Genomic DNA, 18051 nt, shown 5'->3' on the forward strand with positions numbered 1-18051 from the left:
AGCAACAATCAGATTGACTCAGAATAGAAAATACAGAGTCCTAATGACTGACAACAGGTTCTTTAGCATGAAAGTTCCCATAAAGAAAATGAAATCATCACACTGACAATTCCTCCAACTAAATAGGATTGAAATGATTGCAAACGTATTTGCAGTCTGCAGGCTTACTTTAAAACACACCCACATTTTTATTTCTTTTAAATTTTAAGAAATTCACTAGAGAGAAGTAATATTGGTTGCACTGATTTATGCATTCATTGGGTGATTCTACTTTGTGCCCTGACCAGGCAGCAAAACCACAACCTGGGCATATCAGGGACAACACTTTAAGCAACTGAACCACCATGCCAACGCCTCACCCACATGTTTAAAACCCTAATTCTCATCATGGACTTAAAGACTCTGGCACATCCTACATGCCAATACAAAAGAATAAACAAGGATCATTACAAGCTCATAGTGAGCTCTGGCAGCTAGTAGCACTGAATGAAGTAATGTGAATAATAGAAATGACAATGATACTAACAAGCTCTTAGAGGGCAAGGACTGTGTTGTTAAAATGTTCCCATTCTGCAACATCAGAATAACACTTAGCACCTAAAAGACACCTGTGAGTTAAATAGCAGACCATTAAGAGGACAAATGAATGACTTATTTTTGACATTTTTTTGAAAATTCTGTTAAAAAACAACAACACAGAAATGAACAAGGGACAGCTCTCTCATATTATGCACACATTCAAGGGCAAAACGCTAGTTCATCCTCATATTTCGTATAACTTGCAAACCAACCTACACAAGTCCTATGAGAAAGGTCCACTAAGTCCAAGGTGTCCTCAAACAGTTCCAATTGCACAATGACCTAGTGCCACATCTGGGTAGCACACTGGCATTTTTGTTATTGTGCAACACCTTTGTACTTTTTTTTATCATTTCCTTGGTCCCAGGTTGGGCTCTTTGAGTATTTATTATGATTACCTTCTGACCAATGGCTACAGAGCATCATATTCTAGAGAAATTACAATAATCCAACTAATGAAGTCAACATGTCTCATCCTGTTTTAACTTCTGAGCAATGAAGCTGATAATAGTGAGACCTTGTTGGTATAATATGTCAAATCCATTATGCTTCTCAATAGGCATTTTCTTTCTGACTTCAGTACTATGGGTAGAAATCTTTAAGAAACAATCTCTTTGGGATGTTGCACACTGGCTAACTGCTGTAACTCTTATGGTTTGCCGTTTTTTTGTGGTAACCAAAAAATATTGTTGCGTTCCTAATTTTAGTTACTTTTTAGTGAGACAAATCACTATGTAATACCAAGTATTCATTTACTAAATGTAATCCATTCGCTATAAAAACTAAAGGTAAGATTTATTTTTAGAACAAGCCCAATTTGTTATCATATGAATATAGTAGAGATATAAAACATCCTAAATTATGATTTTTTTCTTTTTTACATAAAGGTATCATATAGGATTTTAGGGGTCAGGTCGAAATAAATGAATTTCTTTTCAAATAATATTGCACCATATTTTAAATTACCTACAATTAACTTTGTTAATAATACTCAATACTATGCTGTTAAGAAATAGATTGAGAAAAACTATATATGCAAATTACACATTGTTTTGTATTTTTACAGTATTCTTTCATTATCAAAACTTTCCTATTCTTATTTCATCTATGTGAGGGGCACCAAGAGGAATTCAGTATTTGAAGTCTTACCAAGATTGCTATTTTGAAGTGTTCGGGGTCTCCTTTCTTCTTTATATTCATAAATTACTGGTTGCTTCCTATGTACAAAAAGAATGGTGATAAATAATATTACTCTCTTAATATCAACACAAAATATTTTCCAAATATACTAAATTCATAGACTATTTCACATAATATCAGAACTAATATTAAAACTTTAATTATACCATACACTTTAAATACGTAAGTTCTACAAGTGATTTAAGAAGCATGTAATTAAAAAAAAATAAGGTGTAACAATCATGACTTGAGGGCAGTATAGTTCAGTGAATCAATTAGAGTTAGTTTGACATATCATAAATGTCTTGAACTCACACATCCTAGTTCTATAACCCACAGCCATTTGTTCTCAAATGAGTAATTTTTCTTTGGCTCAAGCTTCTCTGCTACAAAATAAGAATCTTACTACCTTATTTAAGAAGGTTGTTAGGAGGATGAAATGAGATAATACAGCAAAATGATATGCTCAGAAAAATAGTGAAAGAAAGAAAACTTATGAACTTTATTGTCGAAACTATTTTGGAATCCCAAATCAACCCCAATGTGGGCTATTCATGGCTTCTAACATTCAAATGCTGCAGTTTTCAGATGTTATGAATTCTGGTTGTCACCTGCCCTCACCTGGTGGCCTGGTGGTCTGTACCTCATGCATCTCAGCTGCTATGTAACTGGCAGCTGAGTGTTTGTACAAACACGTCGCCTCCTGCAGTCAGACAGCACCTCCCTCCCTGTATTTCTGCAGCGAATCACCAGCAGCAGAAAGGGAACTAACAGAAGCCAGGATGACTGTTCCTCCTCTACCTGCTCGCACTGTGAGCCATCAGATCTTCATGAGAATGAGGCTTACTCTCCCTGTCCACCCCAACTGGCTTGGAAGATGCAATCCTACTGCTCACCTATGGATACTGATGAGTCATGGGTGGGCCCTTAGCAATTTTAAGGACCAATAACCTACTTTTGGTTCAGAGCTTTCTGTTGACTGGCTTCCATGTGAGGCATAATTTAAATTTTGAAACCTGAGGTAAAGTTTCATTGTTATGGCAAAGAGATCACTTGAGGGGACAACCTCAATTATGGAACCTCAGGCAAGCTGGGGCTCGCTATTCTGGAAAGGCCTTATGTGACCTTCCACTCCCTAAACAAAGATGCTCCATGAGATAGAGAGTGGCCTTGGAGTACAGATCTGGTAACACAGGACAAAGGAACATCTGATCTTCTCCTGCAGCCTTATTAGAATCTCTCTGGCAGCTTAGGATGGTCCTAACTGACACCCGCTTCTTCTATCTGAAGCGCTTCCTGTTTCACTGTCCCCAGCTTCAATAAATGTACTCTCCAAATAAAATTTTAAAAAACAAACTATTGTACCATTTCCTTGGATCGTCTTTTGTAGCTCTTCTTTCTAATAGTTTCACCATTTCATCATTGTTTGCAAGTTTAGCAAGCGCAAGTGGTGTGAGGTCACGCTGTAAAGCATCAAAAACAATTTATAATTTAAAAAATCACATATATCCAAATTGAATATTAAAAATTATGAAAGATCCTCTGAACTTACACGTATAATATAGAAAGTAAATCAAAAGTAGCCCCTTTTGCCCTGGCCAGTGTTACGCAACGGCTGGAGTGTCAGCCTGCACATGGAAGGGTTGGGAGTTAGATTCCCATTCAAAGGCAAGTCCCTGGGTTGCGGGTTGGATCCCCAGACCCATAGGGGGTCCATGGGGGTGGGCACCCAAACCATCTGTCTCTCACATAGATGTTTCTCTCTCTCTTTTTCTCATCTATTCCCTCCCTCCACTCTCTCTAAAATCAATGGGAAAAACTATCCTCTGGTGAGAATTAAAAAAAAAGCCCCTATCTTCTCACCCCTGTGCAGTCACTGGCTGTTCTTCCCTTTAAAATGCCCTCCACTGCCTCTTCAACAGATTAACTGCAGCATCCTTCTCCAAATCTCACTTCCAACATTTACAGTACGGGTTCCCAGAATCTGTGTTCCTATCGTGGTGTCCTGTTGTTATTTTGTTGCCTGTGGACTGGGGCTTCCTCTTCCCTCTTGCACTCACCCAGCTCCCCTTGCTGGGGACTAGGCCTCCTCCTCCCACCCATCCCCAGCAGCACCATTTCCTAAGCCCCTGCCAGCACAGCAGCCAGGCCCCAGCATCACTTCACTCCCCCAGGCCTTCAGCCTTAGTGGGCTCTGAGCCCATCTCCCACTCCCAGGCACTAACAGGAAGTTCTTCCTTCTGGGGTGGAAGGGTAGCTGGGAGGCAGAGCTTTGCCCCTTACAGTGGACATTACATCTCTCCAGCCCGCCGACTGGGCTTTGGAGTTGTTTCCATGGTGACAGGGCCTGATATATTATATTCAGAATATGTATGTGAGAAAGAAAATGCTTGTGCCCAGCTGGTGTGGCTCAGTGTTTGAGTGCAGATCCATAACCTAGAGGACATGGTTGATGACAGGTCAGGCACATGCCGGATTTGTGGGCTCAATCTTCAGTAGGGGATGTGCAGGAGGCAGCCAATGGGTGATTCTCTCTCATCATTGATGTTTCTTCCTCCCTCTTCCTTCCTCTCTCAATACAAAAGTATTTTTAAAAATGCTTTTAACTAAACTAAAAACATGTATTTCAAATATTTAATAAATAAGGCTACTTGAGCTATACCTTGTTTTTCAGTTCAGTATTTGCCTTGTGCGCAAGCAGCTTTTCCACTATAGCTTTATTGTGACCAAGGACAGCATAGTGCAGAGCAGTGTTGCCATCGTTGTCTATTACATTTGGATCTGCACTGTAGTCTAGCAGAATAGTCGCACATTTCACATTCTGATATTGTAGGGCCTGTCAGTGTTAAGCCAAGAAATAGTTGATAAGTTCTAGGAATCAAAATAAACATTCCACAAGTTTCACTAATAACTTTTGTTAAATGATATGAATTGATTTTTATTCTAAGTAATTAAATCAACCCCATCTCATGTCTTTCACCAATGACTTATAGTCAATGAGATTAATCCATTTTTATTCTAAGTCATTAAATCAACCCCATCTCATGTTGACATAGTTGGCGAGTACATACCTGAATCAGAGCTGTCTTTTTCTCACTGTCACAAAGGTCCAATTGGCACCGTCTCTCTATTAAGAGTCTCGCCATCCTTGGACGGCCATAGGCACAGGCCACGTGGAGAGCTGTCCTATAGGAGTCAGAGGACTTGTTAGGAACTTAGAGGGCACTATCTCAAAACATAAATTATCCATGTAATTGGAAATATTTATCCCTATGACTTCAAAACAAATATTTTGCTTTCTTCTGAAAACAGTATTTATTAGTTCTTGTTTCTCACCACATTAATGAAGGAGCAGCCTATTTGAATTGAGAGAGGATGACCTGGGACTTCAGCTCAACTTGGGTCTGATCCTATTTTAACTGTCACTTCTTAGCTATCACTTGGCCTCTATTTCCTCATCAACAAAGTGGAGATAAAAATAATAATTATCTCCCAGGACACCACTGTTTGCTTAAATGAGAATCTATGCAAAGTGTTTACTATAGTTCCTAGCACACACAAAAAACTGGCTTAATAATTGTTAGATAATGTTAATATCATTATTACTACCACTTTATAAAGACAACATTTTAATTAAGTAAAATGATATCATTACACCTATTCTGCAGACCTGTTTTAAGGATCAGAAAGAACACAGTATTTCAATGATTCTAAAATGCTTTATCTGCTCACACTTTAACATCTCTGACATTGGAATACAATTTTTAATTCAGAATGTGTTACAAATTGTTATTGACAGCATTTAGAAATTTTAGTGATACATAAAATACTGGCACCATTCCATCCATGGTGCTTTACATTAAGTGAAATAATGGTGAGTACAACAGAGCTCTTGCAGTTCTAATCAATGGTTGGCATTTAAATAAGTGTTAGTTCTTAAAAGCCTTATGGGGGGAAGAGGACTGAAAAAGCAAAATAATAATTTTTTAAAGTAATTCATACTTTGATTTTCAAGAAAACTTAAGCCAAAGGAAATGCAGAATTCAAATAAATAGGATGACTCATTTTGTCCAATATTTGGATGTATAGATTGTATGAAAAAGAGATGTTCCCAATCATCAACATTATTTAATACTATTATATTTTTCAAAAGGGCAGGTAAAGGTTTTACAATTTCCTACCATCAGAAATACTTCTGTGTGAAACCAGGGAGAAAAAAGCTTCAACTGTGACTAAGTCCTAATACTTTCATTTTCAGTTTCTCATTTTGCTCATATTGGCCAACATGAACATTATAAGGGTGAGAAAAGGGTCTGGGAGATAGACTGGAAGGGTCCTGAGTAGACTATGTCTGCTACATAATAGATATTCAGGTTATGTTTCATGTACAGATGGATTGAAAGAATGAATAAATATAGTGGGAGAGTTCAATATTTTTTAAAAAAATTTTTATAAGTTAAAATGATACTTCTGAAATAGAAATAATCACTTATATTTTCTATTTTTTAAAGAAATAAGCCAGTTAGAGAAAGACAAATATCACTTATCTCACTTATATGTGGAATCTAATGAACAACATAAACTGATGAACAAAATATGTCCAGAGGTATGAATGCATGGAACAGAGTAACAGATCTCAGGGTGGGGATGGGGGAACAGGAAGAGATTAACCAAAGAACATATATACATACATTCATAAGCCATGGACACAGACAGGGAAAGGCCTGTGGTGGGGTGGAGGCTGGGTTGAGGGGGACAAAAATGTAAGAAATGGGACACATCTGTCATAAACAAGACAAAAGTAAATTATTTAACTTTAAAAAATCATTTTTAATTAATTCTAGAGAAAGGGGGGGAGTGAGAGAGAGAAAAAACATCAATGTGAAGGAGAAGCATTGATCAGTTCCCTCTCATAGGTACCCCAACCAGGCATCAAACCCACAATCTATTTATGTGTCCTCACCTGGAATGAACCTGTGACTTTTCAGTGTACAGGAGGGGTACCAGACAACTCTCCAACCAACTGAGCTATACTGGGAGCTATTTTTGATTTTTGATTTTCATAAGTACACAACTAAAAATATTAATCTATTTACATATTATGTGTAGTAAAGCTATATAAAGTAAAACACACATGTGTAATTAGATATATGCATACACTCTATAGGCACAGATAAAAAGCAGCCCAAGTGCCCATCAGCAGATGAGTAGATAAAGATGTAGTACATTTGCACCGTGGAATACTACGCTGCTATACAAAAGAAGGAACTCTTATCCCCTTTGCGGACAGCATGGATGGACCTGGAGAGTATTATGCTGAGCAAAATAAGCCAATCAGAGAGAGACAAATACCATATGATCCCATTTACATGTGGAACAAAATAAATTAACAAACAAAATAGGACCAGAGGCATGGATACATGGAACAGACTGACAGATCTCAGAGGGAGGGAGGGAATTGGGGGACTCAAAGAGATTAGCCAAAGAACATATATGCATATTTGCATAGCCCATGGACACAGACAACTATGAAGTGAAGGCTGAAGGGGGCTGGGTGGAAAGGCACTAAGAGGGGGGAAAGGAAGGGGAACATCTGTAACAGTGTCAACAATAAAAATAAATGTAAAAAAGATTCCCTTTCCTTCTGAAGATACCAATCCTCAAAAGAATTTCAAAAATAAGTCCAAAAAGCAGGAAGTGAGCAACCAATTTTATCTGTGCAGGATTCATATTATTTCTCTTCCCCAGGATTATTTTATTCATAATAATATTTACTGGAATTTTTGTACATGTTCATTGCAGAAATCAGATTTTTTAAAGAAACGCTCATTTTTAATACAAATGCTCAGAAATAAGTTTTATCACATTTTGCACCTATTTTTGGCTAATACAAGATCATAGTCTGTTTAGGTTTATGTATAACCAAACTGATATATTTCTTCTTATTATATTGCTATTTTAAGCAGTGCTGAATAAAACAAACTGTGTAATTTATCTAATTATTTCATAAAGATATTTTAGTATAAATAGAATTGATGCGTATAGGGAATCTATAATAATAAAAGCGTAATATGCTAATTAGACCGGGCAGCCGAACAACCTTCTGGATGTCCTTCGGGATGAAGCCGGGGCTGCGAGAGCCAAGCCCCTTGCACAAATTTTGTGCATCAGGCTTCTATTATAAATATATTTTTAAATGTGGTACTCAGCGCCAAATTGCCTATGGCAAAAGTCAAAAGCAACTTAAACACTTTATGCAGCAGTGTAAGGATATTCACTGGTCATCTTCACAAACCTTGTGGATGGAAAATATTATTTTCCTCTTTTAAATTAAATTCCTTGTCCTACCAAGGACACTGAATATTTTTCCTGTGTCCATTGGTCACTTGTACATATGCAAAAAGTACTTTGTTCACTTTCAAATTGTTTTTTCTTGTTGATTTCAAAATCTTCTCTGTAACACTTGGAGTGCGGGTGAATTTCCCGCCAAAATATAAGATGGCTCTGTCTTTTGGTTTTGTTCCATCCACCAAAAGGGTGGATTACAAACAAATATTTGGTAATACGCAGTTACAATCGGCCCGAGTTTACACGTTTCCCGCACTCCACCGCAAATCTATATGAACCGAGTTAAAGACGGCTCCCTCGGAGTACGCGCAATTCACGCGAGCCGACTTAACTCGTTTCCCGCACTCCAAGTGGTAACATGAAAACATTTTTTCCTCTGATACACATACAATTGCAAATATTTTGCTAGTACTTTTTTCTTTTACCCTGCCAATAATATTTTCTGACAGACAAGGGTTTGAATTTTTTTATATTGCTCAATCAACCTCCAGAAATCTTGCTTTTGAAGTGTTTATAATCATTTAAAAAAGTATAAATAGCCCTGGCTGGTTTGGCTCAGTGGACAAGGTATCAGCCTGGGCACTGAAGGGTCCTGGATTTGATTCTGATCAAAGGCACATACCCAGGTTGCAGGCTCAGTCCCCAGGGGGAGGGCATGCAGGAGGCAGCCAATCAATGATTCTCTCTCATCATTGATGTTTCTATCTCTCACCTTCTCTCTTCCTCTCTGAAATCAATAAAAAAAAATTTTTTAAGTATAAAAAGGCATTTGTGTTTTATTCTGGTACTTTTCTCATTTTGTATATTTAAAATTTTTAATCTGGAATTTATTTGGAGGAGATCAAAATCTAGCTAGTTTTCTCCAAATACTCAACATATATTTTTCCACCTTTTATCACTGACCATTTCCTACAAACATGAAATGTCACCAGCATCAAGTTCTAAAGTCTTACATATATTTGTGTGCTTGGGCATTTCCCATTCTATTCCAATCATTGATCTGTCTTTTCAGGTATTAGTAAACAACTACTTTGTGGAAATCTATAGCACATGTTGATATCTAAAATGATAAACCTGTGTCTACTATACAAAAATGTTCTTAATCTCATTACAATGATAAACGGTAACATGTAACTTGAAAAACCTTAGATCATATCTATTTGGTTGTAAAACTGATAAGCATAAGAAGAGCACACACTTTCAGAAATTGAATCTTCCTAATCAGGACCACAGCCATCTTCCCACTTCAAATTCCTTCTGAGGTCCCACAATAAAGAACATAGGTGAGCCCTGATGTAGCTCAGTAGGTGAGCATCGACCTATGAAGCAGGAGGTCACAGTTTGATTCAGGACAGGGCACAGGTCTGGGTTGTGGGCTCAATCCCCAGTGTGGGGCATGTAGGAGGCAGCCGATGAATGATTCTCTCTCAACAGTGATGTTTCTATCTCTCTCTCTTCCTCTCTGAAATCAATAAAAATATTTTTAATAAAGAACATAGGTGTACACTGATATAAAGTAGTTATTGGATCTTATCCAAAGAACTTTTAGCCTAGAAGTTGATCTATTATGGGAATTATCTCTCTCATTATTCAATTTTCTATAGTGTGTAACATTGTGGTATAAAAATGTGTACATCAAATATAAAATGCTGTATATACTCAATTTTATTTCAATTATTGATATGTAGTTAAATAACTTAAAAGTTGTCAGTAAAGTCCTAACCAGTTTGGCCCAGTGGATAGAGTATCAGCCTGTGGACTGAAGGGTCCCAGGTTCAATTCCGGTCAAAGGCATGTGCCTTGGTTGCGGTCACATCCCCAGTAGCGGGTGTGCAGGAGGCAGCTGATGGATGTTTCTCTCTCATCAATTTTTCTAACTCTCTATCTCTCTCACTTCCTCTCTGTAAAAAACCAATAAAATATATTTTTTTAAAAAGTTGTCAGGAAAGTGTTCTGTAAGAGGAATTATGAGTGGGTATTTATGTTTTGCTGCTCATAAAGTTGGTCTAAGCGCTATCCCCCAGGTCAGGTGTCCAGCAGGGAGGTGCTGCGGGGCCCCAGGAGGGAAGTCAGCGCAGAGCCCTGGCTGACAGGAGGCTGCTCTTCAGCTGCTGAGCCAGGCAAGGGCATGCCTCTCCCAGGTCCACCCACCTCCTCCCAGTGGACCTCAGACCCCCAGCCTTGCAGTCCCTATTACCTGCGCTTCTTATCTCTTGAATTCAGGTCAATTTTCCTGAAAGAGAGGATTTGCTTCACTCTCCACTCGCTGCCGTCTCTGGCTGCTAAGTGGATTGCATTCATATCGTCGTCTCGAAAGTTGGGCCTTCTGGCTTCCATGTCACTGCACCCCTGGCTGGTAGGGGGGACCTTGGCCCCATTTTTGGGAGAGGCCTTGGCCCCATTGGTAGGGGAGGCCTTAGCCCCGCTGGTAGGGGGGTCGTTGGCCACCATGCCAGCATTCTTCAAAAGAGAAAACACCTTCTTCATGGTGGAGAGTCTAGGCCTCAGAGAAGCCTCAGCTTCCCTCCACTTTTCGCGCCTTCTGAGCCCAAAACTAGCTCTCTAGCCAACCACCTCACGCCACAGCATTCAAGCAGGGCAGTTTGGCAGTTTGACAGTTTGGCAGTTTGGAATCTCCCAGCCCAGAATCATAGTAACCAAGCAACAGCCTCTGACATAACTGCCCATGTGCACAGAGCCTGTGGTCAAGGGCAGCCAGAGCCCATGCCCAAGGCCCAAGCCTCTCAAGTCCCAGAAACTGCCTGTGGGCAGGTGTGGGTTCTGTTCAAGCATCCCTGGGAGTTGGCTAAGTGTTTCCAGATGCTTACAAAGGTTACTCACCCCATTAAAAAGCAGTCTTTGCCTAAGACAAGGGCTAGGGTGGTCTGGAACTTCAGGATACTCAAGGTCTAGTGCCCCAGAAAACTCCCCTTAAAAACATCTCTAAATCTCCTTGTTACTCAGTTTATTTCTCTTCCTCATCCTTCTGTGCCCCAGCCAAGCTCCAGGGAATGTACCTGATGCAAGAACAGACAGACATTTTCATGGCTTCAGAGATTGTAGCAATATGTGCCTGCAAGTGTAAATTTATGAGAAACCAGTGCCTGTTCTGCTGATGAAATGAAACCCCTTTCTGCAATCCTCTTAATCTCCACTTGGGCCCACCTCTTACACTTACGTTTTATTTCCCTCTAATAAATGTTTACTCAATCGAAGATTTATTTTGGAGCATGGTGTTAACTTTTAAGAACTTTTTCTTAAAAATAGCTATTCACCTGTCACAAACCACCAGCTAGGACAGGATATGACATTTCTTAACCCTCCAGCAGTGGACCTTCCTTTTTTTCTCCAGAAGTGTGGTAAAAAACCCTAGATCACATATTTGGATTCTTATTACCCAAGTTACTAAGAATATTACCAGTGGCATACAGGGAACTAAGCCAATGAGCGGTCAGAAAAGGTGTTTCCTCTGTAGTTCACACCAATTAATGGCTTGGCCCCTGCCCAGGCCTAACCCCTCTGGCTGAGTCATTAGACCTGGGCAGGGGACCTCCAGCTCCCTCAATCGTTGGCTCAGCCCCTGCTCCCCATGATCGCTGGCTCTGCCCCTCTCCCTGCCATCGCCAGCTCCCTCCCTGCTCCCCGCAATCGCTGGCTCTGCCCCTGCCCAGACCTAACACCTCTGGCCAAGGAGTTAGGTCTGGGCAGGGGACCCCCAGCTCCCACCTTGGCCAGCTCCGCCCCTGCCCAGACCTAACACCTCTGGCCAAGGTAGGTCTGGGCAGGGGACCCCCAGCTGCCCACGATCGCTGACTCTGCCCCTGCTCCCTGCGATGGCTGGTTCCACCCCTGCCCAGGCCTAATGCCTCTGGCCAAGGCATTAGGCCTGGGCAGGGGACCCTCAACTCCCTATGATCGCCGACTCCGCCCCTGCTTGCGATAGCTGGCTCTGCCCATGACCAGGCCTAACCCTCTGACTGAGGTGTTAGGCCTGGGCAGGGGACCCCCAGCTCCCCACGATCTCCTTCTCCACCCCTGCCCCAGCCTAATGCCTCTGGCCAAGGAGTTAGGCCTGGGCAGGGGACCCCCAGCCTCCCGCGATCTCCCGCTCAGCCCTTGCCTAGGCCTAATGCCACTGACCTAGGTGCTAGGCCTGGGCAGGGGACCCCCAGCTCCCATTGCCAGCTCCGCCCCTGCTTCCTGCAATCACTGGCCCGGGGCGGGCAAAGGCACCCGGTTATCCAATCACAAGACAGCTCTTGGCTGCCTCCTTGGTTTCTGATCACCTGCAGCGGCAGGCGGCTTCTTCCATCCTTCCCCTTTTGCCTCCAGGCATTGCGCCTACTTATGCAAATTAACCACCATCTTAGTTGGCAGTTAATTTGCATATTGCCCTTATTAGCCAATGAGAAGGGTAGCAAAGTTACGGTAAATTACCATGTTTGTCTATTATTAGATAGGACTAGAGGCCCGGTGCACAAAAATTTGTGCGCTCGGGCGGGAGGGGGGTCCCTCAGCCTGGCCTGTGCCCTCTCGCAGTATGGGACCCCTCGGGAGATAACGACCTGCTGGCTTAGGCCTGCTCCCTGGAGGCAGAGGGCAGGCCCAATCCCTAGGTTCAGCCCCTGGTCGGGCTCAGAGCAGGGCTGATTGGGGAGTTGGGGCGCCGCCCCCTGTCACGCACAGAGCAGGGCCAATCAGGGGGGTTGGTGCCCCATACCCAGTCACGCACAGAGCAGGGCCCATCAGGGGGTTGAGGAGCTCCCCCTGTCACACACAGAGCAGGGCCATAGGGGAGTTTGGGCACTGCCCCCTGTCACACACAGAGTAGGGCCAATAGGGGAGTTGGGGGACCGCCCCCTATCACACACAGAGCAGGGCGGATCAGGGGGTTAGGGCGCTGCACCCTGTCATACTCAGGGCAGGGCCAATGGGGAGGTTATGGCTCTACCCTGTCACACACAGAGCAAGGCCCATGGAGGGGGGTTGGGGCACCACCCTCTATCACCCACAGAGCAGGGCCGATCAGGAGGTTGGGGCGCCACCACTGTCACACTCGTGGCAGGGCCAATGGAGAGGTTATGGCTCTACTCTGTCACACACAGAGCAGGGCCCGTGGGGGGGTTGGGGTTGGGGCGCCGCACCCTGTCGCACACAGAGCAGAGCCGATCAGGGGGTTGGTGTGCTGCACCCTGTCAAACACAGAGCCGCAAGGCAATCAGGGGATTGGGGATCTCCCCCCTATCAGGCACAGAGCAGGGCCCGTGGGGGGGTTGGGGTTGGGGCGCCGCACCCTGTCACACACAGAGCAGGGCCGATCAGGGGGTTGGGTTGTCTTCCCCTGTCATGAACAGAGCAGGGTGGATAGGTGGTTGTGGCCCCGCCCCCTGTCACACACAGAGCCGCAGGGCGATCAGGGAGTTTGGGCGCTGTCCCCTGTCATGCTGATCCCAGTGCCAGGAGGCATATTACCCTTTTACTATATAGAATAAAGGCCTGGTGTACGGGTAGGGGCTCTCTGGTTTGCCCTGAAGGGTGTCCTGGATCAGGGTGGGGGTCCCCACTGGGGTGCCTGGCCAGTCTGGGTGAGGGGCTGAGGGCTGTTTTCCGGCTGGCTAGTGACTAAAGCTTCCAACCGCTCTTTGTTTTCTTTTCTTTTTTTTATTCTGGGCCAGCTTTAGCTCTGAGGCCTCGCTGCTGAAAACATCGATACAATGTTGTGGTCTGAGCCTGGCTGAATGGAAGCTGGTTTCTGGGGTTTTTTTAGCTTCTTATTTGCAACATAGTACATAGTTGCTTAGAGTTGCAGCTGAGAGGCCGGCAAGTGAGGCGGGGAATGTTGGAGTCCTCCTTCACTGCAGCAAGCAAGCCTCATGTTCGCTTCCAGTTGCCTGGCTGCCGGCTGCCATCTTGGCTGACAGTTAATTTGCATATACTCACTGATTAGCCAATGAAAAGGGTAGCAGTCGTACGCTAATTACCATGTTTCTCTTTTATTAGTGTAGATAGCCAATGAGGATTGTTTTTAATGCAGGGACTGAAGAGCCTTCACTCAGGTTTGTAAGAAGCTTGTGATGCCTTCAAAAAACCTTTGTGCATTGTAGCAATATCAATTTCCTGATTTTGATATTATGCTATAATTATGTAACATATTACCACTGGGGGAAACAGGGTGAAGGTGCCCAGGTGTCTATGTATTATTTTTGTATACTTCCAGTGAGTCTGTACTTATCCATATATATAAAACCCTAATATGTAAATAGATTGAACAGCAGAACAACCGAACAACCAGTCGCTATGACATGCACTGACCATCAGGGGGCACGTGCAGAACATGGTGGGCAATGGCAACAGGTGGCAGAGCATGGAACAACATGGCGGGTGTCAGCTGTGGCAAGAAGGTGGATCAGGTGAGCAGAGGCATCAGACCAAGGCTGGGTGCATGTCACTGTCATCAGGGCAAGCCTCTGGTGGTTACTGAAAATTCTTTGCTCCAGCATGCCACAGTCCTGCCCAGTGTTCGCACCAGCTGCCAGCACTAGCCCCACTTGCACTGATCCTGATCGCTTTGTTATGTCAGTGGGTGCAAATGGCACTAGCCCCACTTGCACTGATCCTGATCGCTTTGTTATGTCAGTGGGTGCAAATGGCAGCTGCCAGCCCCGATAGCCCCTGAGGGCTTTTCCACCTCCCCCTGCTCCTGAGCGGTGATTGGGGCAGCAGCCGCTGCTCACACCTGCTGCTGGCACCAGACCCAATCGCTCTGTGCTGTCAGCGGGAACAAGGGGGGCCAGTGCCATCAGCCAGTGGGAGCAGCGGTGGTGGGAACTGGGCTGCCAGCTGACAGGGGACCCAAGGACCGTGGCAGGAGGGGCCAGTCAGGGGTGTGGAGGATGGGCCGAGAACCACCTTTGTGCCCACTGCAGCCTCGAGGCCCGCATTTCTTTTCAAGGTGCACAAATTCATGCACTGGGCCCTAGTTTATAAATAAAAAGTAAGTAAAAAAAAGAAAAGAATAACACTAACTAAAATGTTCTGTAAGTTTTATAGTTGTGGGGGCTGTGCACTGATCTCTCTGTTGGTGCACAGAGAGGGATGGCTTTCCGTGTCCTGGGGACAAGGCTCCCATGATCCTTGAGCTATGATGGTTCTTAGGCCTGTCAACTGACAAGTCCCACTTGTGAGATAACCACTGGGTTAGTAGATCTAGATACATCTGAAGACTTGAAACAGGGGCACATCTTTGGGGACTGGCTCTGGCTTCTTACTCTATTACTGTCACATTTTAACTCAGTGAGCACACAGAAGTCATGGGACTGATATTAGTGCTATCCACTATTTCTTTTCTTTCTTTCATTAGAGAATTTTTCTAAGAGTGTACTTGAGCCAAAACTAACAACAATACTAGGAAAGCAAGATGTTAAATGCTCCCTCCTGTATTCTACTGATTTGCAGTGTTCCATGTCCATTCATTTACATTATACCAATGATAATGCAAGGAGAGAACTCTCTCAAGGGGCCCTTTGCAAGGTAGACAAGCCCGTCCTTTCTTTCTGTTGCCGTCCCCTGAACATCTTCTATCTGAACTCTGTTGCTCAAGCCATACACGATTCTCTGGAGGCCACCTAAAAAACCCTGGCACACAGCTCCCTGCATCTGGATCTGCTTCCTTTCTCTTCCAGTCTTTTTGTCTAAAGAGCTCTTAGTCTTCAAAAAAGTGTAAGCATCATCTCCTATCTCCACTAGCAAGCCTTTCTGGATCCCACACTTTCACAGCTTTCAACCCTACTCCAACAGGCAAATTTAACCGAGTCTTTTTCTGGGCATCCTACCGCAACCTCCATTAGAAAAAGCTCCATTAGCACATTTATCTCAGTATATTGTCATTATTAGCCTAAACATGGCTATTCCTTCTGGACTGAAGAACCTTTGAGAGCAGAGGTTTTTGTGATGTTCGTTTTGGTATTTCAGTGCCTAAGAGCAATGACATGCTGTGAGTAATCAATAATATTTAGTGAAATAAGGACTCGGGCCAGTGACCTGCCTGCCTCCTGTGCAGTTCAGGGAATGGCAGCCCAGGTTCTTGGGTAATTCACTTCAGCCCAGAGACAGGTGTTTTGCGGAGTCTGGAGGGCTCTGGCTGCTGTCCTCAAGCTCTTGCCTCTGCTGAGGTTCCCGGTTGTGTGACTCCCTGTGTCCCAGTTTCCTTGTCTTCAATTGTGGACAATAAAAGCATCTCCTCAGGATGCTTTAGGAAGGATTACAGGAGATAACGCATCAAAAGCTCTTAGCGAGTGTCTGGCAAAAGATAAACTGTAGAATGACTGAAAGAAATGACTTGAGGTTGCCTGTTCGTTTATTGAGCATCTACTGTATGTCAGGATCTGCAGAGAAGCAATCGCAACACACTGGCGTGGTCTTCACACGGGTGGCAGGGAATCAGGGAAGGTTTCCTGAAAGCTGAGTACTGTTAGGGAGCAGCGCGGAAAGGCGGTGTTCTGGACAGTCAGCAGGCTCCTCTTGAAGCTGTGTGGGAGTGTGCACAGCTGGGTGAGGTGGGCCAACCGCAGGAATCTAAGTTGAAGTCCAGTCCTGATTAGTTATTAGCCGCGTGACTTTGGCCAAGTGACTGAATCTCTCTGAACTCTCCCAAATGTAAAAAAGTCTGTTAAGAATACCTGCCTGCCAGGGTTCTAGAGACCAAGTGGTCCTGTAGGCGAGGTGCGCTCTAGGTAGAAGCTACAAAACTCCAGGGCGAGTCACTATGGAACTGTGGGGTCTCAGCTCCACTAAGGGAGCCTGAGTTTCCTCTGTGAGCATGCGCAGGGCACCCAACCGGCCCATCAGGCACTGCAACAGGCGCCCTGGGGGCTGGCAGGACCCTGACCCCAAGTTGGGGCGCCCAGGGAAGTGGAGGCGCCTGTGTCTGAGAAGGCGATGGTGTGGTGAGGGTAGCAGCTTTGTATGCTGGGTGGATGGATAGTTGGAGGCACCTACATCCTCCTGCAGGAGGAGGAGGAGGAGGAGGGGGAGGAGTTGGACGCTCTGCAGGGCATGGCCTCTGCTGTCCTGGTGAGAAGCCGGGTGAGGCTCATTTCTTGAGCCTCTGTCAGCCCCTGTCAGGTCTTTGTAGTCCCGTCCCCTACCCCGTGTCCCAGAGGATCAGCGGCCTTTCCTGGGAGAGAAGCACTCTTCCGGAGTTCTGGGCCTGGGGGCAGGGGGTCCTCCCTCTCAGGGTGTGAGGAAGCAGGAAGGTTGTCGGTGCACAGAGAGGAATGGCTGTCCGTGTCCTGGGGACAAGGCTCCCGATGCCCGTGGTGAGCCTTCTTCGGGAGGCGTTGAAATGTCTACCTGGGAGCTTACCACCAACGACTGACGCCCAGTCTCATTCCCATCCACTGGCAGTGGCGGAGGGGGACAAGGTGCTATGGACTGTCTCTGTCCTGGAGGAGGCGGTGCCAGGGCTTCCCAGGACAAAAGCCTCTCATTCCTATTTTGGAGGGAGGAGTCCAAACAGGTAAGCCCGGTAGAGGTTTCCGGGCCCAGGCAGAACTGAAGGCATCTTGTGCTTTATCCTTTACTAGAGGCCCGGTGCAGAGATTCATGAACTTGGGATGGGGCAAGAGGGGCCCTCAGCTCGGCCTGCGCCCAACTGACAGCTTAGGAAGAAGCCCTGAGTGATGCTCCCCCTGTGGGAGGGCACTGACCAAGAGGGGGCAACTCCTGCATTGAGCATCTGCCCCCTGGTGGTCAGTGCACATCATAGCGACTGGTCTTTCTGCTTTTCAGTTGATTTGCATATTAACTTTTTATTATATAGGGTTTATTATATAGGATAGGATAGTATTTACAAATGCAGTAGTCATTGCTGTGTGTTTTGGGGGGATGTACGGGGGTGGTGAGTGGGAGTAGGAATAAGAGATCAGAGTTTTTAAAAAGAAAGAC

The sequence above is a fragment of the Myotis lucifugus genome, unplaced genomic scaffold (assembly GCF_000147115.1).
Source record: "Myotis lucifugus unplaced genomic scaffold, Myoluc2.0 scaffold_1088, whole genome shotgun sequence".
Taxonomy (NCBI): Eukaryota; Metazoa; Chordata; class Mammalia; order Chiroptera; family Vespertilionidae; genus Myotis; species Myotis lucifugus.